At 38.5% G+C, this 27,341-nt stretch overlaps 4 non-coding genes and 1 pseudogene across 4 annotated transcripts; 2 read left to right on the top strand and 3 right to left on the bottom strand.

Annotated features, from left to right (window-relative positions):
- Positions 1-14,040: 14,040 nt before the first annotated feature.
- LOC121734546 lies at positions 14,041-14,159 on the bottom strand. The gene has a single exon (XR_006036743.1). It is a non-coding gene; the product is annotated as a 5S ribosomal RNA (ribosomal RNA).
- Positions 14,160-14,230: 71 nt separating this feature from the next.
- Positions 14,231-14,349, bottom strand: LOC121734555. The gene has a single exon (XR_006036750.1). It is a non-coding gene; the product is annotated as a 5S ribosomal RNA (ribosomal RNA).
- Positions 14,350-14,420: 71 nt separating this feature from the next.
- Positions 14,421-14,539, bottom strand: LOC121734551. Its single transcript, XR_006036748.1, has one exon. It is a non-coding gene; the product is annotated as a 5S ribosomal RNA (ribosomal RNA).
- A 1,793-nt stretch (positions 14,540-16,332) lies between these two features.
- LOC121734548 lies at positions 16,333-16,451 on the top strand. The gene has a single exon (XR_006036745.1). It is a non-coding gene; the product is annotated as a 5S ribosomal RNA (ribosomal RNA).
- Positions 16,452-16,525: 74 nt separating this feature from the next.
- LOC121734554 lies at positions 16,526-16,644 on the top strand (annotated as a pseudogene).
- The last annotated feature ends 10,697 nt before the right edge of the window (positions 16,645-27,341 follow it).

Here is a 27,341-nt window from a genome sequence, read left to right as displayed (position 1 = left end):
TATCGCCACCGTCGTTTCATATTAAAACCATTTCATGACCCCCATAATTCTCATTAGTTCCATATCATCTTCAATTACATTTGACATGTGGTTTTGTATATCATATTATACATTTTAGCTGCATAAAATTATACACGGCCATAAAGTGATGGGCAATGGGTCTTAATGACCGGCTGCGGTAGAAAGCTGTGTTGATATCTAGGCGGTGCCCGTGACAAATCCGCCGGGTTACTTTCACTCAGGAAGTTCATGATCTGTCTAGCTGTCTCGTAACATGAAGACTTATTCGTGAGATCACTGTTATATTCTGTAAGCACACATGCTAGTAATTTATACGGCAAAAAAGAGTACATAATATGTACCCTAGAAAAGCTGACCAATTAAAAAATAGCTTGATACGAAAAACTATTTTGCAGATGTTAAATAATATCTTTAGGCAATTATGGAAATATACAAATTATGCAAAAATGTAGACTGCTCTTTTGAGTCGCAAAGTAACCATAAAACGAACAAATAGTGTACGAATAATAACAATAAACAACTAGTATAGGCGTCTCAGGTACAATTGCGAGTGAAATAATTAGGTTCGGTTCACAAATAAAATTTTATAAAACCCCCGAGTCAGGATCATAACGCTAAAGTGCAGATCAATATGGATCTTCAACATTGTTCGCTAATTGGCTAAGAAAAATTAATTCTAAAAGGGTTGGTACAACGAGCCCCAGCGGACGTCACGGGGACCGGAGGAAGCTGCGAGCAGTGAGGGGGTTAACATTGTACGATACGATATTTTGTTTCACTTTGATACGATCTGCTTCCTTTTCTTGTAACATAATGTTATTGTATTGCAAACTTATTTTTGCGTTGCAAACTAAGATTTAAATATACCAGTTAATTATAATTACCAATACGACCTGCAAACCTTCAAAAAGGCCGGCAACGCACCTGCAGGTCTTCTAATGTTGCGAGTGTCCATGGGCGACGGTAGTTGCTTTCTTTGGTAGCACTATTATTTTTATGACACACCCCGTCCTACTTTCTTTATTTTATGATCCAACGCTGTAAAAAATAAGGTCGTCGGAAAAAACTTATGACTTTAAAATCTCTACGATTATTGTCGTATCGGATGGTCTAAGGCGGTCTATCGCATACTCGGTAATTGAACATTGTACAGGAAAATATGCAAATGAGCTGTAGCCCCGTGAAAATTAACTTTTTCATTATGAATTATGTCCTTGATGGTGTCTTCTGGGCGTCTTCGGGGAGTTTTTCAAAGATTTTATAGCGGCGAGAGGGTTAAGGGCTTTTTTCATAGAACGATAAAATAATTTTTATGACTTTCGAAGAAAATGGCCTGAAGCTGCTTTCTTTAGCAGCCAAGATGAGGGTGGGAAAAGTCATAGGCCAACCTCAATATTATTAATATTATATTAAGTTTTTTGATAACTGCTTGTAGTTATTTCGATATTGTTATGAAACCAACACATATTTAGTGTAACGTGAAATAAGGGGGCAATCGAGCAAACGGGTCACTTAAAAGGGAATAGGGTAATAGGGGAGGGTAGGAAAGGGAAGGGAAGGGAACTCACTCACCCGGCGAAACACAGCGCAAGCGCTGTTTCACGCTGGTTTTCTGTGAGCCCGTGGTATTTTTTCGGTCGAGCCGGCCCATTTGTGCCAAACTATGGCTCTCCCACGTCAAAATGAGAATAAGAGTAATATTTGCTAGTTGATAGGATGCAAACTTGATTAAAGCTAAATTCAAATAACAGACGTTTCTTATTAAATTAATCATGAGCCTTCTATTATAATCACTTAAATATCATCTTACTTTCGACTAACCATAATTTATTATGTATTGTCTTACAAAAATTAATAACATGATACTTAATTTTGAGTAATGAGAGGACCATTATTAAAATGATGATTCCTGCGACGCGACGGTGGCGAAATTACCATACAATAGTGAGCACCACAATGACGGTACCACCACGGGATTGGCAAGTGCAAACATCTCAATTCCCCATTCATACCATCACACCTACACCTATATTGTGATCAGCTGGAGATAGTATTTAATAATTATGGGGATATAGGAGGGGCTTTTGGATTGTTAGGAGCGAGGTCATGATTTCTACTTGACTAATCACAATAATATGTAGACGTTTGAGTTATAGGTACAATGTTTTGTAGATAGATTGCGGGTTAACTAAAAAGCTACTGAAAATGATTTTTTTCTAATAAAATAAGGGGGCAAACGAGCAAACGGGTCACCTGATGGAAGCAACTTCCGTCGCCCATGGATACTCGCAGCATCTGAAGAGCTGCAGGTGCGTTACCGGTCTTATAAGAGGGAATAGGGTAATAGGGGAGGGTAGGGAAGAGAAAAGGGTAGGGGATTGGGCTTCCGGTAAACTCACTCACTCGGCGTGAAACAGCGCAAGCGCTCTTTCACGCCGGATTTCTGTGAGCCTGTGGTCGAGCTGGCCCATTCGTGCCGAAGCATGGCTATCCCACGTCAAAATAAATATGTTATAATAAAAAAAGGATGAAGTATGGTTTAAATATAATATGTGTATTGGATGCGAGTAGCAAGAGATCGATCATCTTGGCGTTCATTGAGAGAGGCCTATGTCCAGCAGTGGACGACTATAGGCTGATATGATGATGATGATGATGTGTATTTACAGCGTATTATGTTTTTATTTTGGAGAAAATATTAGTGCTGATTTAAGAGCAATCCAGCTCATAGCACACACCATATAGTAAGTAAACTATCTAAGCAACTGTGAATTTCATTTTTGCGTGTTGTTCAATGCACGTGTAATAACAGTTTTATCATCTTTATGTTAATCTAATTTTTTAATTAGGCAAATATTATACTTTTTTATGGAGCTCAAAGATGTATAAGAAGTTAAGTACATTTATTTTATTTCTGTAAAAATAATTGTAATGCGTGTTATAGACAAGCAATTATTATAATTAATCAACAATAAAATTTAAGTCGAATTTATTTGCATATTCTACGTACAGAAAACGTGTGTTAAGAATGCACCTGACCCTAACTTGACTACATACTTAAACCACAGAATAGATAATAGTACAAGTCTTAAACCTAGATCTCAAAATCTGTAAGGTCTAGAAAACTGATTTTTTTACACAAGTAACTTCAGTTCATTAAGATTAAATGCTTATGACGAAAACACGATTACTGAAAAAATGCTCAATAGTTTCTTTTTTACATAAAACCTTGTTTTAGACACATTTTTGCTTGGATCTTCGAAGTTTACTGTCTTTTCTTTACTTAATATTTTTTAATATCTAAAAAAGCATTGATAATACCTAAATTTGCTCAAAATACTTTTTTCATAATCATTATAGTTCGTCTTTTATTCGAGTAAAACTAACTTGGCGATGATTCCGCGTCGTCCTTTTTCACCTGGCATATGAAAGACGGGCGTGAGTGTGAAGAGAGAAGGACGATTTTTGATTATTTGGGTCAGTCGGTAGTCCTCTTAATACGTAACACGTAAGTTTCAATAATATTATGTATACCTAGACTCTAGGGATTAAATTATATTAGTTTTACATCCCGATTCTAAGTACAAGGGATAAGCCAGAGTTCTCAGTACTTGATAACGCGTAGTTTTAATCCTTCCTCATAGAGTTATGAAATTAATAAGGAATATTATATCTATGTTTTTATAAACATTAATCGAACTAGAGCATTTTTTCATAGGTAACCAGTTTGAATTAAATTTTTTTTCGCCCCAAATTTTCAAACCCCTCACCCAGAATTTCGGGAAAACTTTTCGTAGCGGATGCTACGAAAAGTTCGCATTTCAGAACCGTTCAAAGCTATTCAAAAATAGAATATCATCTCTAAACATAACAAAACTTTCAGTTGTAAGAATGTTTCATTGTGTTTTTATAATAAATCTCCTTAAATGGTACATCATTCAAAATTGTAGATCAATAAGGGCTAAGGGCTTTTAGCAACAAAGGCACTCAAAAGCCCAGCCGACCTGAAAATGCTCTAATGTTACCGCTTTTAATGTAACTAAACACGGATTTGTAACTTTAGCGGATTTAACATTTACGTTAAACACGGATTATATAATATTATTGGTGCTTACTATACTTAGCTACCTAGAAACTATTGTTTCGGTACTGTGAACATAATATTGGAGTTTGGGTGCGAAGATAAGAGTAGTCTATAGTAGTCTGGTTACCTTATTACCTTAGTTCAGAACCTCATTGAGTATCGGCAGAAGTTAGTGTGAAAGAATAGAAATACTGACAGATTATTGGGACAAAGATTTCGTATCATAGATATCCTTAACGTGGAAAAAACTATGCTAGCAAATAACTTGATTTGTTTAAAATTCAAGAAAAAAATACTGTAGTAAGTACTGGGACAAAACTTATTTCTTTTTATTTATTTAAATCAGGCATCCTTGGCCCATATTATATGTACCTTATAGACTAACACATATTTATACTAAAACTAACACTAAGCACTAAACACGTATTGTCTGCGACGTTGGGGCGCGACGTGTTTGGATGTCGTCCTCGATACCTCCTGTAGACGACTCCAATCGGCCAGAACTCCTCCTTCTCGAAGGTCGGTAGATGATGACACCATCAACTATCCACAAATCACAAAATCTTACCACAAAATCTTCACTCTCACACCTCACGAAGTGGGTCTTGCTCCTGATGAAGTCCACGACCTGCTCGACCGTCGTGGACCAGTGTAGCCTGGACGCGTACAGCGGTGTCGAGGGAGTTTCACGCCGCAACAGCTGCTCGGGTCTTTCGGGTGCGGTGCCACGATGGTTGCGGATGACGGGTTTCTTCTTCTTCCTCTCCACTTTTATAAGCCCGTCATCGTCGCACTTTCGGTCCATTTTGGAGAGAGGACTTAAAACTTAGCTAGATCGTTTTTCATGGCAAAAGTTTAAGACGTTGCCATGTAAATATAAATAAAATAAAAGATTGTCTCATTTAAAATATACAAAAGAATAGTTTACAAGTTTCTTAATCCACAATAATTGGAAATAAAGTTAAAGATAATTAGTAGTAGGTGTGTTGTTCTTTCTCATTAACACTTGTCCAACTTTTCAATGAATTTCCTTGATTTCCGAGTCCTTGTAATTGTGTGCGACCATTAGGGTCCCGTGAGAGTGAATCAGTAATCACTTGTTTTATTCACTGTACTTCCTTATTTCGGAGAAGAAAATAGCGCAGTACATTCCCTAAATATAGGTACGCGGTTTACATTTTAAATATGTGTAGAAACTGTGCTTACGAGACGTTTTTGTAATAATTTTAGTGAGAATTATTTCATTTTTACTATTATTAAAAAATACCCTATAGTTTCATAATAATAGTAATAGTGAAATACCGTATATTTTTTGTTGTGTCAAAGTTGTGTTTTATGAGTTGAGAAATACCTACCTGAGGTTAATTTACTAAATCCTAAGTATATATATAATAATACATATAGGAAATGCCCATTTTAGCAAATTCTCCAATCTACGAATAATAAATAGTTTTTATTATTCGTAGTCTTCAATCCATTTTATCGAATTCTTCTCCCATAGACCAGCTTCATTTAAATAAGTTTATTTACAATCGTGAGACATAAAAATCCAACTTTGAGATTGTTTTGCCAACGAGACAAACAAAATAAGTTATAAGAAACCAAAAAAAAAAAATCTTTTACAAACTAAAACACAAAGAAAAATTTACAAAGCTAAAAAGATGCACTATATTTTATCGCATACACAATGTCTGCAACTTTCAGGCGCGTCGACTTTAACATTAATAGCTGCTCACTAATTTAGTGGGACTCTTAACTTATAGTTCAACTGCAGTTACAAGTAAACAGCCCTTAGCCAAGGTGTCATCGCTACATAAGCACCGATAATGCATTTTTAAGCTATTGCAAACTTAGCCATCCATTAGCAATATTATCAATGCGAAAGTATTATCTGTCTCAGATTTGAATGTAGTATGAACGTACTTTCAATTTAAAATTCTATTTAAACTGTAATAAAGCAAGTAGCGTTTACATTTTCAACTAAAGTTCTATTCTAAAGAACTTTGCTAAACATTAAGATAATGTAAATCGGGCTTAAAGATCAAAACACTGTTTTCGTTCGATTTTTAAAATGATTGACACCACTTAATTGTGATTAAACGTCCAATATCTGGTGTAAACAGAAAGGGAAACATTCAGGGGGGCAGATCGGTACAGGGGGGATATCGGGGGGTCAAACGGCAAGGGGGTGTCTGTCCCACCGAGCAAATAAACAATATTAATGGGTTGGCGGGATTATTTAAAAATGCTTTCCCTTTGATTATGACATGACCGCGGGGTATTTTGTTAACACTGTTGACAGTGTAAATCATTGATCTATTAGGATTTTGGATCTTAGTTATAACTTATAGTCAATATAAAGTTTGGCATAATCCGGATATTTCTATCCGAATCTGCAACGCAACGCGGAATAAACTGTCGCCACTCGCGAGACCTATTCCAACTTTTATGAAAAACCTAAAAATAAACGTATTTATTCCTAAAACCGAATACATTCGACCTAGGGATTGGTATTCTTAATTCTACGTGATTTTGGCGCTTTCTTTTCTATTTTGTATAGTTTACTTCAACTAAAGTTGATATTTGTATCCTATATAAGTAATGAGGCTCATACGCCTAATTAATTAGAATAGCAACCTGTTAGATTTCTAATGGTATTTTGCCGCGTTATAATATTAAGTAACTGTAGAAAGGCATAAATATCGGTACCTATTTATTTTTAAATAACCCGTTTAAGATATCCAACATGGATCAAATAAAGTACAAAATTCAAACCTAGAACGGAACGGAACAACTCCGAAATTGCCAAACAATTCTACGCTACCGGGCGATTTGATTATAAAATTATACAGAAAGTACTTTATCGCGCCAATAAAATCGTAAACGCCATATTTAGGTATTCATTATGAATAAGGTCACAATTTATCCGTTCGCATAAAAAACCAATTGAAGACTCAAGTGGAAAAAGTGAGTAAGTAACATTTTAAATGTACGTATTTGCATAAATTGAGGCTTTTGGATCGAAAAAATATGTGCAATAAACAAAATATAAATGTTATTATATTTGAGTCCACCCGTGACCACGGCCGCTGTAAAGTAGCCGAAACGTCGGGATTAATAAAAGTGCTCCGCGACAAAATCCGTAAGTGTTTGAACCTTGTAATATAATGAGTGATACTCGCGTAAACCTAAGAAATCATTATATAAATGTTATGTTACCAAATTATACATACATTTCCTATTTTTAGGGTTCCGTACCTCAAAAGGAAAAAACGGAACCCTTATAGGATCACTTTGTTGTCCGTCTGTCCGTCTGTCAAGACCCTTTTTCTCAGGAACGCGTGGAGGTATGAAGCTGAAATTTATATCAATTACTCAGGTCTACTGTCCCTTGAAGCTGTGAAAAAATCAAACTTCTAAGCCAACGCAATCAAAAGATACAGCCGTTTATGCCGCAAATTTTCGACACTTGCAAGGGAATCAAAACCTACAGGGTGCTTCCCGTGAACTCAGAATCTTGAAATTTGGTACGAAGCAACGTCTTATAGCATAGATAAAGGAAAAATTACGAAAACCATAAATTTTTAGTTACATCACATAATATTTTTTTTTTAATAATTTTAAACTTACTACCCATTTCCTTATAAACGCGTAGAGGTATTAAATTGAAATTCATACCAAATACTCAGGTCTATAATACCTTTAAGCTGTAACAAAATCAAACTTCTATGTCAACGCAATCAAAAGAAACAGCAATTTAAGCTGCATATTTTGAAACTCGCAAGTACTCGCAAGGGAATCAAAACCTAAAGGGTACTTCCAGTCGACCTAGAATCTTGAAATTTGGCATGAAGCAACGTTTTATAGCACATATAAAGGAAAAATTCCGAAAACCTTAAATTTTTAGTTACATTACAAAATATATATTTTTTAATAAATATAAACTTATTACTTTTTTCCTCATGAACGCGTAGAGCTATCAAGTTGAAATTCATATCAAATACTTAGATCTAATTATATTTATTAGCCTTTAACCCGTGAAAAAAAAAATTCTATAAAAATACCATAGTTATGACTCGATTGTCGTAATGAACGAACTTTGTAAACCTTGCAGGTTTGTACGGAACCCTCGGTGCGCGAGTCCGACTCGCACTTGGCCGGTTTTTATTTTATACTTAATTCCCGTTTTAAGCCTCTATATATGCAAAAAATCGAACATCTTCCAAAATGTTACTTACGCACTTTTCCACAATTCAGAAAGTCCCAGTATCAATTTGTTCTCATGTAATATTCATGACGGAGGTCACATAATTTATATGTAACAATTCACGGGCGATTTGTTAAATTCCGCCAACCGCGCAATATGCCAGCTTGTGCCAGTTATATGCCACTCTGGGGGGCACTTACTTACGTCAAGTTATGCTGCAGGTTGCCAGTATTTTTCCTGCATGAGATATTAGCGCGGGTTTTCCGGGGAAAGAGTTGAGAGGAACATTTTGTGGTGAAACTCATAAAAGTTTGAAACACTGATTTTTTTTCATCGTGTAAGCAGTGGCCGTACCACGAAATCGTTTTGAAACTCAATCGAACTAATCGGAATGCCCCGTCCTACTCTAACAAACGAGAAATGACGTTGTTAGAGCAGGACGCGGCATTCTCATTCGATTGTTTGAGTCTCAAAACGGTTTCATAGTAGGCCTTCAGATTCGTTAAAATTTTCATAATATAGACGATGATAAAAGATGTGGCTGAAATTTTAATTGGTGATAGAGACAGAAAGAGAGCTAGCAGTAACATCAGTATTAGATATTGTTAACGTATAAACAGTCTGTAATCTATATTTATAGTCCACTAGCTGTCCCGGCAAACATTGTTTTGCCATAAAATGATTTTCCCTGTTTTCCTGCTTCTCTCTTGAAGTTTTTATCAGGTTTTTTTTTCTATAGACCGTGGAAATCGGTTCGTGCGTTCTGGAGTTATAGCGTCAGGAAGGAAAACCCGACTTATTTTTATATATTAGATAATATTGTCATAGACCAATTTAGACATTTATGCTGCGGCCGCACTTGCGTAGTGCTTCGTGCTTAAAACGATACCATTGGACGATCTGCGTGTATCGTCCAATGGTATCGTCTCATAAGTCATAGCACGAAGCTTCGTACGATAGAATTTCCGAGAATTAGATCTGAGCAAAAACACGGTATCTTAAAATTTTCTCGATAGAAAAAAATCACAAAGATGCATCTAATTTTTACGATTTTTTTATTTATTGCCATAACCGTGCATTGAACTAAGTTAATATTTTAATACATTGTATAAAATTCTATCATTGAGAGATCGACCTAGGGGATTTTTAAAATGTTGTATATTTATCGAGTTATTGAGAAAAAACTAATTTGGCGATGAATCCGCGTCGTTCTTTTTCACCTGGCATATGAAAGACGGGTGTGAGTGTGAAGAGAGAATATTTGATTTTTGGGGTCGCCCTCTTAATGGAAAAAGTGCACGTAAAGTTGTATTTTATTTGTGTTTAAAATGAATTTCCACCAAGAACCTACATACAGTGCAATCAATTACATATTATAATATTGCAAGGACAACAGATTTTTGGCAACTTTAAGAATATTTAGTGTAAATCTCCAGTAAGGTAGAGTTGCTAGAGTATATTTCGTCCCCTTTGTTTTGGTGAAACTGCCTGGCCATTATTACGCGTCGCGGCGTGATCTATGGCGAGTCGCCACGAACACAGGAAAATATATTTTCCAAGACAACTTTCTTGGACACTATTCGTTATTTTTTATTTTTTTTAAATATTATAAGAATACATAGCAGTTTAATACCTATTACTAAATTTATTGAAATTGTTTCAAAATTCATTGAGTGGTTTGTCTTGTTGTAGTGATTGTAATATACATATACGTGAGTTTCAGAAAAGTACGTGTCGGAATCCCACCGGGGTTCCGTACGATATAAAGACGTCACTTCGCCTACAAACTTTAAAAACTTGACTTGGCTGCGCTATTATTTTCTTCTGAAAGGCTTTAAAGTACACCGGATGTATTTGTGACTGAATAAACTTTGAACTATTCATCTAATCGGTCCGTCTCAAACATAGATACTAATACAATATTGGTCTCAAGGGATTGTATAATTCGGGTCGCTGCCGTAAATTACCTGTATAGTATACACTATACAGTACTAAACAGCGGTAGTGGGCACTGCCCACCACAAAACCGATACTTTAAGAATGTTCCCGTGTATAAATTAAGCGCGCCGAAGAAGATTTCCCTGATGTACGCCGTAGTGCGACGTATGGGACTTGATACTCGCATTAGGAAGGATTTAGGAAATTTCCTGGAGCTTTTAGAGAGCTGTTTGGGCATTGGTTTAATATTATGGTAGGTAGTAGAGCTGGTAGGTAAGGATTTTGTTTGTAATAATACGTAGTTATTGTTTTTAAGCAGAGATTTGCATTTTGCAGCTTTAAAGAAGACGCTATTAGATTAAAGCACTTTTGGAGGACGAAAATTTTGAGAAATGATACCTGCCTTGAAATGAAAATGGAGGGAGGGGTTTAAATAATGAAATAATCGAATAATAATTATAATCCAGGAGGTCCACGTATGTCACATCCAACACTTTACAATTTTTGAGAATACTCTCAATTTTTCCCACTTTTCCACCCTGACCTATAAAATTTTCTCTAAGCCGACAAGTATCAAGATCTCCACTACAGTTCGGACCGGTCAGCGAGCGGGGAGGTGCGGGGAGGTGCGGGGAGGTGCGGGGGGGAGGTGTCGGGAGGTGCGGGTACGTCGGCGAAGACGCATGGCCGGCGCCGACACCCGGGGGAGACGCCGACACGTTCCCAGGCTCCGGATATATTGTATATGTATTAGAATATCTGCAGCCGTTCGGCTGCAGATATTCTAATACATAATACCTTCTTGGTAAAACCTTCTTGGTAAAGTCGGTTAAGATTATATAGGTGGAAAGGGTTGTATAATGTATTGTCTAGTTATGGAGTGCGATTACGACGGGTATTAACTCTAAAATGATGACTCCATGACACATGATTTCCAAGCTGTATAGCGAGCAAAATCGACATTAGTCATGTACATACAATCATAATTCATAGACGAATATGCCCCTCTATACCTCTGTAATCGCTTGTCCATCATGGCCCAAACAAGCCGTATAATAATTCTCATTAGAACGGTCCACAAGCCGATATCAAAAAAGAAATTTGTAAACTTTAAAAACTACAAATAAGTGAATTCCCAATTTAACCCTACCTCATATTTTTCACCCCAATAGTGAATCTATGGGGTCAATATTATGAAAGCTACCCGTAAATCATAACGTAATTGTCAATATACATTAATTAGAACATAAGGTAACATCTAATGGCTTTTATAGCGCGCGTCCATTTACCAAATTAAGTGAAATATGGCGACGCCGCGAGAGACATTAAAAAACGCCTCCGAACTTTTAATATTGTAATAAGATTTTGATTTAATTTGCCTTTATCGTTATTTATGTAAGAATTAACGGTAAAAAGGCGATAAGGCGGTATTATTTTTCCTAGTTGGGGTCTTTTGGCACCCCTCGGTGTTTAGGGTTGGTTTGTAGCGTTAATAAGCAAATGACGTCTTGATGAAAGGTGATAGGTGTACCTTGTAATACTAATATTGTGGATCTGTAGGCACGCGTCTTCTCTATGGGCGTTTTTGTGGTACTTATTTGTGGATTTCTTCACGCACGCAAGAGTTCTGTTTTTTTTGGGATTTGTTGATGGTTAAAAAAATAAAAAATATGAAATTTATATTAATACTATTTGATGCCCGCAGTTCCGTTGCACCAAAATTCGTTTATTGCGCGAGAATATATACTTATGTCCTTTCTCGGGACTAAAGTATCTCCATACCAATTTTCACCAAAAGCGGTTCAGCGGTATGGACGTGAAGAGGTAATAGACAGATAGACACACTTTCGCATTTATAATATTAGTATGGATTCTTATATTGTCTTCAGATTATTGCATATAGGTACGTAGTAGTTTTAATGCATATCCTCGTGCATAACCAAAAGCCCGTGACTCTAAAAGCGTATTTATTATTCCTGTGCACTCATAGGCAAACATACTTCAGTATCAAAAGCATATATTTAAAAAAATCATAAATTACTTGTGCCCCGCGCCAAATCCTTGAGCCATCTGCTTTTAATTAAAACAAATGTCAAAATTTTCAAGATGGCTGCCGCGTCACGCCACTGCGATTACGTTTGTAAGATATTTAATCATACCGTGAGGTATCCGAAAGCATTAAGACTGTGATAACCTACAAAAATATTAGTCGCTATCAAGGCACAAGCGAGTCGCGGGTTGGAAAACTGGAGAAAATTGTGATAATTCTAATAATTAAATAATGACGACCTCCGTGGCTCAATGGTTAGAGTGTGTGGCAACTCAAGCCGGGGGTCGCGGGTTCGAATCCCACCGACGAAACAAAAAGTTTTTCAAAGTTCCTGGGTCATGGATGTGTATTAAATATGTGTATGATATAATAAAAATCTTAAATATATGTATAGTATAAAAGTATTAAATATATTACCGTTGTCTGGTACCTGTAACACAAGTCCTTCAGGTACTTAGCACGGGGCCAGACTGACGTGGTGTAAAGCGTCCATAGATATTAAATTATTAATTCTAAAGTCTAGACTCTAGAGTCTAGATTAACATTAATTTTGGGCCATGTACAAGCCTTTAAGGCTAATTGTAAAATACCAATGCCCGGTGCTGAAAGATTTGAAACAAAATATGTACATATCAATTTCAGCATATACATTTTAGACTACATTAGTTACCATAATAACAAAATTCCTGGTCGACCTATTTGAAAATGTAATTATTTAACTAGGATATTTAATATTGTAACACTAAAAAAAATACCTTTTGTTTAAGAACAAGTAAACACTAAACAAGTAAGTAAATTATATTAACTATGTCTAGGCGTCTTGATTCAACGGCACTGTTTAGTCTTTTCATTGTACCTATGCCTGGAGCAGCAAATATGCCAACGTAACATCATACATCTAATTTCTGTACCTACCCGCTTACTCCCATGACTTGTAAAATCTCTAGACAGCGGGGTACACTTAATGCGTTTGCATAATGTCTCCCATTAGAACGTTTATAACGACTGGCTGCCCTTAGCCTGCGCCCTGCCCTATCCCTTTTGCCCTACAATACAGACATTCTCCTTTATGCCTTTATTAAGGGCCGACGACATATTTTTAGAAAGTCAAAACGTCTGGGACATTGAAGTCTTGGTCGTCTTGTATCTATCTAATATTAATACGCAAGCGAAAAACTTTTTATCCCTTTTGATGAAAAATGGGAAAACGTAGGTGAATGAAATTTTGCACAGTTATAGTTTATATGGTGAAGGAGTGCATCGAGCTAATATTATTTTAAAATTATGCTTTTATCATACATATTTTTTAACAAATAAAACAATACACACACTACAACACACACACTAGGAAAGATGACAGATATTTGAGTGACCTTATATATACGAATTATACTCTTTTATTTATGGTTGAAGTCTGTTGAGACAAATTTAACCGTTAAAAAGTTACTTTTTTCCATAATTAGAAAAACAAAGACATTTTCTTAAACAAATGTTGTTTCTTTTTTTTTATAATGTGCTAGTCTAATGTAAATTGATCTTATATAAAGTAGTTTTTTAACCATTTTATCATTTTTTCAAGTTTTTATGTGGGGTAAAATTTTACTTCACGGTGTTAGTTATGTAACAAAAAATCACGATGTTACTTGCGGGTTAACTTCGACGTTGGCGAACACTGAGCGCAAACACTGAGCTACGGATGTCGATGTTATACATAGATCAACATAAAATATACCAACAAAAAGCCAACATCACGCGGTATTCCCAGGCGGTCACCCATCCAAGTACTAACCGCGCCCGTCGTTGCTTAACTTCGGTGATCGGACGAGAACCGGTGTATTCAACGTGGTATAGACGTTGGCGAACACTGAGCGCAAACGACTCTACCGATGTCGATGTTATACATAGATCAACATAAAATATACCAACAAAAAGCCAACATCACGCGGTATTCCCAGGCGGTCACCCATCCAAGTACTAACCGCGCCCGACGTTGCTTAACTTCGGTGATCGGACGAGAACCGGTGTATTCAACGTGGTATGGACGTTGGCGAACACTGAGCGCAAACGACTCTACCGATGACGATGTTATACATAGATCAACATAAAATATACCAACAAAAAGCCAACATCACGCGGTATTCCCAGGCGGTCACCCATCCAAGTACTAACTGCGCTCGACGTTGCTTAACTTCGGTGATCGGACGAGAACCGGTGTATTCAACGTGGTATGGACGTTGGCGAACGCTGAGCGTACCGACTCTACTAGAATGTCGATGTAGAGCAACATAAAATACTATAATATTATCCAACAAAAAGCCAACATCACAAAATTATACCTACACTCTACAGCTTACTGCTACTACTGGGGTAAAAATCTGAAATACTTGCTTTTACTTACAGAATACATATTATATTATTTTAGCTATCTAAAGACGGGCAAACGACGGTAAAACAAACAATGACGGGTAAGAGACGACATGAAAATTTATTATTCCGCTCAGAGAGCGCCGCGCCGAGTCGTAAAGCGCAGCCATGATTTGCGGAACGGGCCCTGTACACTTGTGTCTTGTAGGGAATGCAATCCCGCAGGATAATTTAAATTCCGGTATTTGCGGGCAGTCCCGCAAATACCGTAAGTCTCTGAGCCATCACAATCCTGCTGGATCCCGGTATTTGCGGGATCCCGCAGGGTGGACTTAAACTTTTAAAATAAATCGTTATAATGACTTTACTTAATAGAACTCCTTTTATTCTTAGAAAAATAAATAAAACAAACATTGTCGGATAATTTTTTTACAAGGGTTTATTAATACTTCAGACTTTAGATATAAAAATATTAAATAATAAATAACTAAACTTTTTTTGAAAATGGCTACGTAAAATATAGTTTAAAAAAACTAAAAAAAAACACTTTTTAACAAACTTATATATAAAAGTAAGTATGTTAAAAAAGTTAAGGTATTAATTGTCTGCCAAACGGCTCCTGATATTCAACACAAAGTAGCCAGCAGCTGAAAAAATTCGCTCAGCTTCCACGCTGGTTGGTACAGTTGTCATTTAAAGTGAATTATAGGTGAATTAATGGTAAATTGTTTAGTGGGCTGCCTGTAGCCAGTTCACGCACTCCCGCGCGCAGCGTTACACATATGAATTACGCTTTTACGTAATCCCGTCAGTCCCGCGGGATCACGCTAAATTTTCGACCGGGATTAGTCTCGCAAAATGCATGCGGGATCCCGGTATCCCGGTATTGTCATTTATCCATTATAAAAATAATTATTATAGCTTTCGGAGCAACATATGAAAAAGGAGATCTATGATCTATCTATACATGAGAATTATGATTTTGTTTTGTAACAACAAAACAAAATCATAATTCTCAGGGTGTGTATGTATCCCTTAAAGACTATATACTTATAGTATCTAAGATAAAGTTCACTTTAAAAGTAGCAACGCTGAAAGAGCAATTTTTGTGCTTAGTATGGAATAGCATAGCGCCACAGCTAGGTACTTACATGTAAATATTGCGCATACAAAAGTAAAAAAAGTTACTCTTTCAACACTAGACCACTTTCACAGTGAACTCTATACAGGGGGCTTATCCCCCACCTTCCCCCACCCTTAAGATCACTTTGTTTCCTTTTCGTTCTCGTTGTTCAAAAATCCTCCCTCAAGTGTAAAGTCCCCCTTACACTCGCTTGACAATTAGCGGAGTAGCGCCAGTCACTGGCATCATTTATTTAAGGTCAGAGTTTTCATTTTGCAGCGACACCTAGCTGCCGCGCGCCGGCAGGACGAGTGTAAATGACACATAGATCTGCTAAGTCATCACACTGATAAGTAGCACTAGATACGGTATTTTCTAATTTCAAGTCGAAAATAAAATAGATATGTAAGCAGCCATTGAGTACCGATTGTCTTATTATCACTTTACTAATAAAGTGAAGATAAGGAGAATCGACAATTTTACCTCAATACTTTAATATTTTACCATCGACAATCGACATGTAGAGTCGTTTGCTCTTAATGTTCGCCAACGTCCATACCACGTTGAATACACCGGTTCTCGTCCGATCACCGAAGTTAAGCAACGTCGGGCGCAGTTAGTACTTGGATGGGTGACCGCCTGGGAATACCGCGTGATGTTGGCTTTTTGTTGGTATATTTTATGTTGCTTGAAATTGTGTAACATCGAAATTAGTAGTGTCGTTGGCGCTCAGTGTTCGTCAACGTCCATACCACGTTGAATACACCGGTTCTCGTCCGATCACCGAAGTTAAGCAACGTCGGGCGCGGTTAGTACTTGGATGGGTGACCGCCTGGGAATACCGGTGGTCACCAACCATCTCTTGTACTGGCAACATTCAGTTTCCATTGACGTTGACTTTTGTTCGTTCTTACATCGATATTCAGGCGTCATCAACAGCTTTTCTGACTGAATACCATCAACCTTCAGGCGTCACCAAGTTTCAGATATCATGTAACCTCGTTGCGCAAGTGTTGCTGCTCCGCTGGGCAAGTCGGCCGCACCTGAATCACTTCCCGTGAACACACGTCCTCAGCTCGGTGCGTGCCACTTGGCGCTATTAGGAAATCGCTTGGAGGTTATAATAACTAATTAGTAACGATAATAACATATTGTTATTAAATGCGCTGATAATAATAGCGATGGATAAAGGATGCTAGAAATTAAGGTGTTACAATTATTTCAAAGGTAAACCTACGCGTTATTGGGTCGCATTATGTTAAATCAATGTAAATCGTAGTCTTTTATATTTATCAATGAAGCGGTAACTAAATATTTACATAAAAATATAACTGATAGAACAATCATGGTCATTACCTATTATTCTTTTTTTTCTGCATTTCCTAGTTGTATACCACGCGCCCCACGCGGGAACGCTATATTTTTTGGGATAAAATTTACCCTATGAGTCCTTTGATCCATATCTTTTCAGCAGTTTTACGTAAAAAATATCAAATATACACAATTGACAAAATTTAGCTTTTGTATAGTTACTTAGATTCTTATATCTACGTAATTATAAGTCGCAAGTGGAACAAACTATATCGCGACGAAATTCGCAACATATCATTGACTACTGCCCGTCCGTCCGTCCGTAGGGCGTTCTGTGTTTCCACTACATATTATTACCTAATTCATTATATATCGTACATACACCTTCACAAAAATCCGAGCCATTATAAACCCTATGTATATTGTGATTAGAGCTACGCCGATGAAAGGAGTCTAAGTAGATAATATTATGTCCTGTCATTATATTCGGAGGTCGATGGTAGGATGTTATTACCATTTGGCACAAATAACTAGATATTCGTGTAATTATACAATCAGATGGTATGTTGCTCGTGCGAGTACATGTTGTTTACAGAAGTTATTGGCTTATTGGCTATTGCCAACAACTTAATAATATATTAAAGGTAGTACCAGAGTACTAATGGCCGATTTACACGCGTGACTAAAGCCGCACGATTTATGCCGCACGGCGAAAATCGACCGCGACCATTTTTTTTATTAAAATTAACGTATTCGCGTCGGTATGGCGGGCTGTAAGCCGCACCCGACAAGTATGGCATTACGCTTTCGCCTACTTATTTTTTTTCGACTATCTGAAAATACAAGCATTTTTGTGGAACAAATCGTTCGACACTCGTTATTTATCCGACACGTTCGATTAACGCCCACGCGTTTGGGCTGCCAGTGCGAGCGCTGTGACCATCATTTTCCTTTTTGTCTTTACGTAATTATACATCTGTAAAACCGCCATACTGGTACAAATGACCAAGAATTTTGTGTCAGTATCTCCAGGCCTATGGTGACTTGCTGGGTGACTAATATCGACCCGTTAGTCACCCATGTAAATGAAGTGGCGATTCGACTTGGTCAGGCGATTCGACTGGTGACCCGTTAGTCACCCGTGTAAATCGACCATTATGGTTACCAGCCGCATGCGGCCATTGGCCTCACGACTTTGGGGCTTGCAACTTTAGCCGCATGTGGCGTAGTCGAATTGCCATTTAGACGGTCGATTTTCGCCGTGCGGCGTAAATCATGCGGCTTTAATCACCCGTGTAAATCGGCAATCAGGCTCCGTAGTACCTACTTGCTGTCGTAGAAAACTCAGGATGTTGCATACCATAAGTGCGAAGTCGTGGAGTCAGAAGGCTGCTATGAGAGCTTAGTAAATCCTAATAATAATATCTTGACATCATTTTACATTGCAGCATTATTTTGGTGTAATTAAAATTGTTGAATAAAAAGAGATTTTGGCTTTTTTAGCCTTTCAGTATTATTTTTATCACTTACCTTTATGTGGAAGGATAAAAAACACTAATTATTAATTAGGTACGAATAAAACGAAACGTAGGTTATATTATGTTCGGCTGTGGATATATTTTTTTTTACTATCAAGCTATCAAGCAATTTAACATGTACCTTTATTTTTTGAGCTAAAAGGTACGAATCATCATTATTTTTTCATTATTATCAGAGTTAGTGACCGTACTTAATAGTTATGTCCTCAAACGTAATAATTAAACCAAATTTAGACCTTGACATAAAAAAATCAGTTTAACATCGAGTTATCGTTGCTTAACGCAAGACATTATGTTAATTTTGGTTAATTTATGCTAACTGCCAGTTATAAAGTACCCAAGTACATTAACTTCAAAATGTCTTTTTTCTAATTAAAACTTTTTGTGAGGTTAGAATAAAAAATAATTATTCATCGTTTCCTTTGTCAAGATCGCGAAAATTAACTTTTTGTTTAATACTTTTGTGGTCTTGTCTCTAAGTAGTAATTAATTCAAATACTAGCTAGCTTGAGTAGAGCTAATTCGTTTTTTTTCTCAAAAGCCTCTGTTTGATGCGTTGGAAAAAGCCACTAGAAACTCAATTACACAACCATGGACCAGCGTGTTAAGAGTACCATCGACGAAATTGATTCCTAGGCAGTTGACGGACCTATGTCATGTGATCGGCTTATGTCAATTCAATGTTAGCTGTGATCTATGGAGGGTAGATGGAGGAGAACTATTTTATATGGGGGATATTTGAAAAAGTGTCCAGCTGTACGCAGTAAATAACATTTGAAAAATCCTCCAAATGTGACGCTAGCTGCAGCAAAGGGTATACAATGAACGTAGCCGTTGGTGACAAAATATGAATTGAAGTATATTAAAATATAACCTAAAATAGCTGAAATAAAAGCTGCTAAATGATTTAAAATTTACCCTGTTGCTACTGTAGCGCCACCTTAATTTAACGCATTTCAGCGGACACTTTTTACATACAGAGATAGTTCTCCTCCATCTACACTCCATACTGTGATCGATCTGAGGGTTTGACGTAACGCGACCAAATTACTTAGGTCCGTGATCTGCCTAGTAATCAACTTCTGTGATAGTACATATAAAATATGTTTTATTGGTGAGACTCTACCATGGTAAAGCCAACAAAAATGTTCAAGCTATTTACGAAAAATCTTCATAATAAGTAAGCTATTTTTGATTCTCATCATCATTTGATTTATACGTGGGAGAGCCATGCTTCGGCACGAATGGGCCGGCTCGATCGGAGAAATACCACGTTCTCACAGAAAACCGGCGTGAAACAGCGCTTGCGCTGTGCTGCGAGTTATATTTTCATAATAAAAAAAAATCATCCGGTTCATTCCGACATATAACATCGAAGTGGCGGTGATGATGATGATAATGGTTCTGCACATCAAACGCATCTTAGCATTAAGTTTAATACTAATTGTTCGGATGTGCGGTTTCTTTCGGCCTTAAACTAAATACTTTAAACAAAGCAACGTGCCGAACTAATCGGCGTCAAGGCGAACGGATGTGCACGCAGATTGTCTTTGTACATGAAAAAATACGACCAATTTGGTACATTTATGTACTTACATTGTTTATGTACTGGCTACATGATGATCACGCAAAAAGACAGGAGTAAGTTACACACTTTGCCCTTTCTTGGGACAAATGGACCACGGAAAATTTAAATTTTCTTAAAATCGCTTCAATAGTTAAGGATTAAAGAGGTAACATACAAACAGACACGCTTTTGACTACTAGATCTTGCCTGAAACTTCGTTAATCGTTACGCTGAAATTTGTTTTTATTTTACAGCATGTTTTTTCACGATCTAAACTACCCTATATCCTTTCCCGAGGTACAAGCCGCAAACTAAACTAGGCCTTTTACATCCGTTATGGATGAATTATACAGTATTTTTCAGAGCGAAGTAACCACTCCTCAAATACTGTAGTGCCTGGGACAAGATTTTTTAAATGTCCGTATGGTTGCCCAAGCGCATACGGCATTCTCACATCATAGTCGGCCTAGTCCATAGGAAATAACTAGTCAGTCTAGAACGTCTGGGACCAACTATGTGCGGGTTTCCTCACGATGTTTTCCTTCACCGTACGAGCGTCCGTATTATGTACTTGAGATCAGAAAATGTCTCATAGGTACACGCCTCCACCCGGGTTCGAACCTGCACCCTCTAAAAGTGCGAACCAAAGGTCTACCCATTAGGCCACGGACGCTTACCACCTGTCACGTCAGCTGAGTTGGCCGTGGTGGTGCACAAAATGGGCTCGAAGAACACGGCCCCAGGCCTGGATGGCGTGCCGGGTCGTGTCTGGAGTGCAGCAATGAAGCACATGGAGCCACAGGTACTCACCGCTTTGACCAATTGTTTGGTCCAGGGTCGAGTGCCGCGGCGCTGGAAAACAGGCAGACTGGTTCTTCTGCGCAAGGACGGGCGGCCAGAAGATCAGCCATCGGCCTATCGACCCATCGTGCTCTTGGACGAAGCGGGCAAGATGTTGGAGAGGGTAATTGTGGCGCGCATTAATCGCCATTTGGAGTGCACTGGGCCGAACCTTAGTCCTTCCCAGTACGGGTTCAGGAGCGGCCGGTCCACAATTGACGCAGTGGCTCGTCTGCGTGACGTGGTCGAGGAGGAGACGTCCCGGGGTGGAGTTGTGTTGGCAGTGTCCTTAGACATCTCTAATGCATTTAACTCCATGCCCTGGAGCGTCATCGAAGCCGGATTAGAGTACCACGGGGTGCCACGTCATTTACGCCGGACCATCAAAAATTACCTCTCCGAAAGGTCGGTTCAATACCCGACGCAAGACGGATGGGAGGAGCTGGAAGTCGATTGCGGTGTTCCACAGGGATCAGCCTTGGGTCCGACCCTGTGGGACATCGGATACGATTGGGTACTCCGTGTTGTACTCATACTTGGAGCCGAGTTGGTTTGTTACGCAGACGATACTTGTGTGGTTGTTCGCGCACGAACGCATAGAGAGGCGGTGATTCGGGCGACGGCTGCTGTCGCACAGACAGTTCACCGAATTAGAGCGTTGGGCCTTACAGTTGCATTGAACAAAACCGAGGCCGTTATGTTCTATGGGCCCAGGAATGCGCCACCACTGGGTTTGGAGATTGTCGTGGGCGGAACGAGGATTGCCATATCGCCGTCGATGACGTACCTGGGCCTTGTATTGGACGGGCGTTGGACTTTCGGGGAGCACTTCCGTCGGCTCTCCGAAAAGGTCACGAGATCTGCGGGGGCCTTGGCGACTCTACTCCCGAATCTCGGGGGTCCGAGCCTGGGCTGTCGGCGCTTGTACATGGGTGTTATCCGCTCAATGTCCATGTACGGAGCGCCAATATGGGCTGAAAACTTGTCACCTAAAAATGCGCTAAGTCTTGGGAGGCTTCAGCGCGTAATGGCTACAAGAGCAGTTCGCGGATACCGGACGATCTCAAGGGATGCGGCCTGCCTACTTGCTGGAAGCGTCCCTTGGGACTTACAAGCGAGAGCCCTCTCCGACGTTTACTGGCGTTGCGCAGAGGTCCGCGCCGGGGGTGGCAACCCCCTACCGGACGCTGTACGTCGGTGGAGGGAAGTGGCGAAGGAAAGGACATTGATCCTGTGGGAGGAGCGGCTTCAAGAGCCGCAGGTGAGCGTTGCCCTAATAACGGCCATACGCCCGCTCCTGAAAGAGTGGATCACCCGGACATACGGCGCACTCTCCTTCCGACTGACACAGGTGCTGACCGGGCACGGCTGTTTTGGTCGGTACCTGTGTGAGATAGTAAGGAGAGAGAATGACACTAGGTGTCATCATTGTGGCGACGAAAGGGACACGGCCGAACACACTGTGATGGTCTGTCCCTCATGGACAGGACAGCGTGCGGCCCTCGTGGCCGCAATTGGACAGGACCTCTCGCTACCAGCTATCATTCGAGCAATGCTGAGTAGCGAGACCGCGTGGACGGCAGTTGACACCTTCGCCCAGGAGGTTATAGCTGCCAAGGAGGAGGCCGAACGCAGCAGGGAAAGGGAGGCGATCGACCCCTCGAGACGGCTAAGGCGGAGACGTGCGCGACGCCAGCACAATGATCCACCCTAGCCGGGGTACTCGTGGTGGCGGCGTGGGGACGCCGTCATCAAATTCGAGTCCCAGAGTGGGTCACGATGCACAAAACGCTCCGTGCATCATGACACCAGAGCCCAAGCAAGCCCCAAGTGGGGCCTCTGTCGGCCTGCCGGGCGAGAAGCGCCCCCAAATGAGTGTGGTCTGACAAAGGTCGGACGGCCACTGACGGAGTTGCGGTGGGTGTGTCGTGCCCGTGGCTTCGTCTTGGGTGGCGAGAGGAGCGTCGCAGAGTTTTAGTGGGTAGGGTCGCGGCACATACCATCTTCGCCGCGACGAGCCCCACATATCCGCAGCGGGAGTCCCCATCCCCTGCGTCGAATGCGTTAATGCATTTCTCTGCGTGAAAAAAAAAAAAAAAAAAAAAAAAAAAAAAAAAAGGCCACGGACGCTCTTCAAGCAGCAAACTACCTTTATCAATATACAACTTTTAATTGAAACTGTCCAGAAACACTTTCACAATAAACATTGCATGGATGGATTAATAATTAGTCAGAATAAAGACGTATTGCAACTACTAAAGTAACAGCAGTCTAAGAAACGATACATCCACTTTAAATCTTGAGAATATCTGCCTACCTAGAATCAGTCTACGTAGAAAATCTCTAAAAAACAGTCTACCGAGAAGTGTCAGTGATCACAGTTTATTTTATCCGCTATACTGTGTCGTGTGCAAGTGCGATGAGGCCAGAAATATTTTAATCTAAACAAATAACGCTCTTCAAAATAAATATCGCGGCCTCGCGCTTGGGGAGCCTGTTCCTTGTACTAACTACTAGACCTAATAGCAAAATTCAATGCTCATGTAAATAAAAAAAAACTACTGGCAGCTTTTTAAATAGAAACTTCTTACATAGGCATAGTATAAAAACAGATGAAGGCAACTTATTGGTACTATCAGAGTACAGAGGCAACTTATAGTACTATTTTGGTCGAGTTATGTCGATCCCAATTTCCAGCCAACAGATCACGACTTACATTGAATTGATATAATCCGACCAAATGACGTAAATTCGTCATCTGCCTATAAATAAATTTCTTCGATGAAACTTATAAAATTATAAAAACTCATCTACACTAATATAATATTATAAAGAGGAAAACTTTGTTTGTATAATTGTAATGAATAGGCTCAAAAACTAATGGACCGATTTTTAAAATTCTTTCACCATTCGAAAGCTACATTATCCACGAGTAACATAGGCTAAATTTTATTAAGGGAAAAATAGGTTTCCGTAAGATATTTGGGTTTTTCGGAGACAAGGTGTAAAAAATCGACCAGAAAAGTTACTTATTTTGCGTACGCTGCCTAAACTATAAAAGATAGAACCATAAAATGTTCTAATTAATTGTAGATCCTATAGATGGCTACAAAAAAGTCCGCGACATACAATACCTATCTATGTCGAGTGAGGCACAACAATTTTTTTAATCAAAAAATCTTGACTTTTTTGGACTATCTGTTATATGATAATCTGATTAATCTCGTAAGGAGATCACTTAGATTATTTCTTTTTAAGTTTCATTTTCCCGCGTTTTTAAGTAGCTTATCCCCGCCTGAAAATGCTTTAATTCAAACTTGAATACTCTCGACTCCAACTTGTTTAACATTTCTTTTTCAGGATCTTAGTAGGCGTCTACAGCATAGTTTGCTCTGTGCGTTTATTATCTATTAGTCAAGTACCTTTGCCTTTCAAAATTATACTTACATATTATAATCGTAGGAATAACAATTCAATATTCCTAGAAGTTGTGGCAAAGTTGTAATTGAAGCAGTGGACAAAATAACAAGAACATCAAATATACAGTAATTATTTTAATTATTTGATCTCAATCTACGTCTAGCGCGCACACCGTGAACACTATGGCATAATTATTATAATTTTATTTAAATTTAAATAATGCTAATTGTTTTATAAACTTGTTTTTTTGCATGTTTTCAAAGGTCGCGAGTATGTTCGTACTGTCAAAACACTCTTATTTACACGGTATCACCTGTTTCAGATAAGAACTAAAGGTACAACGTCAAAATTTTTTAAATTCTAGTAGGTAGTTTGTGTCCTACAAGAATAAAAGGAATTGTAAAAAAAATAGGAATTACTTCATCTAATGTTCCTATTAGATTATTGCACCTCTCTTTGATCTCATTGTTAGATGAAATGTTGGCATAAAGACGTGGCAAAGTAACAAGTCACCACGCATACAAGTTTGCATACCAGAAGAATTAATGTAGGCACATGTAGGTAAAGCTCTATGCATTTACCCGTTATTTCGCTGCCTAGGTTTTACAGTCTACTATACGCCTCCGTGGTCCAGTGGCTTAGGTCGTGGGTTGGATTCCCGCACATGTTATTTCAAAGTTTGGTTAGGACAATGCAGGCTGATCACCTGATTGTCTGACAAGTAAGATGATCCATGCGTCGGATGGGCATGTAAAAAGGCGGTCCTGCTCCTCATCTCTCACCAGTCGTGTCGGTTGTCCGTCCTACTGGCCACTGGGTTATGAGTTATGACTATGAGAGTAAAGGAATAAAGAATGCTCTTGTGTACTGCGCACACACTTGGGCACTATAAAATTACTCCTGCGTAACTGGCCTGGTTTCAATGAAACCGGCCACCGTCACTGAAATCAGTGTGGGAATAATATCATTATTATTATACCCATTCGACTATTACAAATTTTAGCCGACCGCGAACAAGTGTGTAATATTCTTAAGTCGGTAAAAAGCAACGTTGACCAGAGGCGGATCACTTAGGACAAAAAGAGCGCGTGTTTATATTGCGCGCCGCGATACAGACAGTATAATATGGGTGACTGTGTGGTGCGAGCGATGGGAGTTAGCGGGAAAACATTTATAAATAGTTCCCCAGCTCCCATTTTGATTTTAGTGATCATGCCCGTGATTGGTTTCATAAATTCGAGAGAAACAGGACTTCGGGATATTTTAAACGTAAAAACTAGATTGAAAAAACTCTGAAAGCCCATTGGTACCCTATGGGCCATGATGACTGACACGAATGGAAAGAGATGCACAGCACTGACTCACCATGACAGACAATCAGACGATTAATAATTGGACGATTAGCCTTTTTTAGCCTTAAAATATTTTTTCAATTTTCAAATCAAGAGCCAAGCTCTAAACTACTCATGTGACCATGTTTTAACCCGTCGATCGTGGAAAAACAAGACACAATAGAATTTCTATTGTGACTCGGTCACCGGTGACCGTATGGGGCTTGATGAATTAAAACACAAACATGTAAATTGATTACTGCAGTATCAAAATATAATTGAAAAGGATATTTTTTGAAATCGCTACCGCTCATAACATTTTATAACTCTTGTACCACACATGAAGAGTGTTTACCGCGGCTATGCCGTTCCCGATCGCGTTATAAGGTGCGAGGGACGACGAACAGCTACACAGACAAACATTTATATGTATAAAGAGCGAATCTGTATATCACTGGTAGCGATGATAGGATATTTCCGATTTTTCGGATATCAAACGGCCGGGAGCTTAGATAAAGACAGACTGATAAAATAATAATGTAATGTAATAGTATGTTATAAATTATAATCAAACGAGAAACATCTGTGACCAATGGCACATGTAACAGTATAATTAAAAATATAATAAAAAAAGACGGGTTGCACTCCAGGAGTGCCGGCAGAAGTGAAAACTTGATTATTAACGTTGTGCATTATTTTTTTAACCCATTTTTTATGAAAATTGATAAAAAAAAATTGATTTTTTTAATTAATCGAAACCTACGAATAATAAAAACTACGAAACCCTTACATCGATTAAATTTTAACCCATTTTTGATGATAATCGATTTAAAAAAAAAACAATTTTTTTAATTAATCGAAACCCTTACAATATTTTTAACCCATTTTTTATGAAAATCGATTTTTAAAAAATCGATTTTCTTAATTAATCGAAACCCGAATTAACAATCGATTAAAAATATCGACAGTCGAAAAAACAATCGATTGTTCGATTATTCGATTTCGATGTTATAACACTCTTACGTCTCAACCGTCTTATGGCGGCTCTCGACATAGGCGAACGCGTTGGCCAACGCGTCTGCAGACGCGTTGGCAGTGCGCTTGCAACGGCGTTTGTGAGTAATCCACACATAGGAAGGTCGTTCAGTATGCTTTGGATCGCGCCAATGTGCGGACGGATTCAAAATGGATGTTGAGTCGCTAACAGCTGCAGCTGTATATTTATTCACAGCTTATAATTACTTTGTAAATGTGGACAAGAAAAAGTTTTTAAAGGGTATTCTCGAAATAAATAAGTAAAAGGCGAGAAAACGTAACAAACAAAGAAATAAACTCACTTTTACATATTTTATAATATTAAAATAATTTATTTTTTTTATTACTTATTATTTATTATATATAAAAATTATTACTTATTACTTATTATAATTATCATGATTAATAATTAATAATATATAAGTATTTATTAAATATTTAATTTATTTTGTTTTTAGTATATTTTGTTGTTATAGCGACAACAGATATAGGTACATAATCTGTGAAAATTT

Source organism: Aricia agestis, chromosome 15 (assembly GCF_905147365.1).
Source record: "Aricia agestis chromosome 15, ilAriAges1.1, whole genome shotgun sequence".
NCBI classification, from domain to species: Eukaryota; Metazoa; Arthropoda; class Insecta; order Lepidoptera; family Lycaenidae; genus Aricia; species Aricia agestis.
Note: the sequence above shows the minus strand (reverse complement) of the source record. Positions and strands in the feature narration are given on the sequence as shown.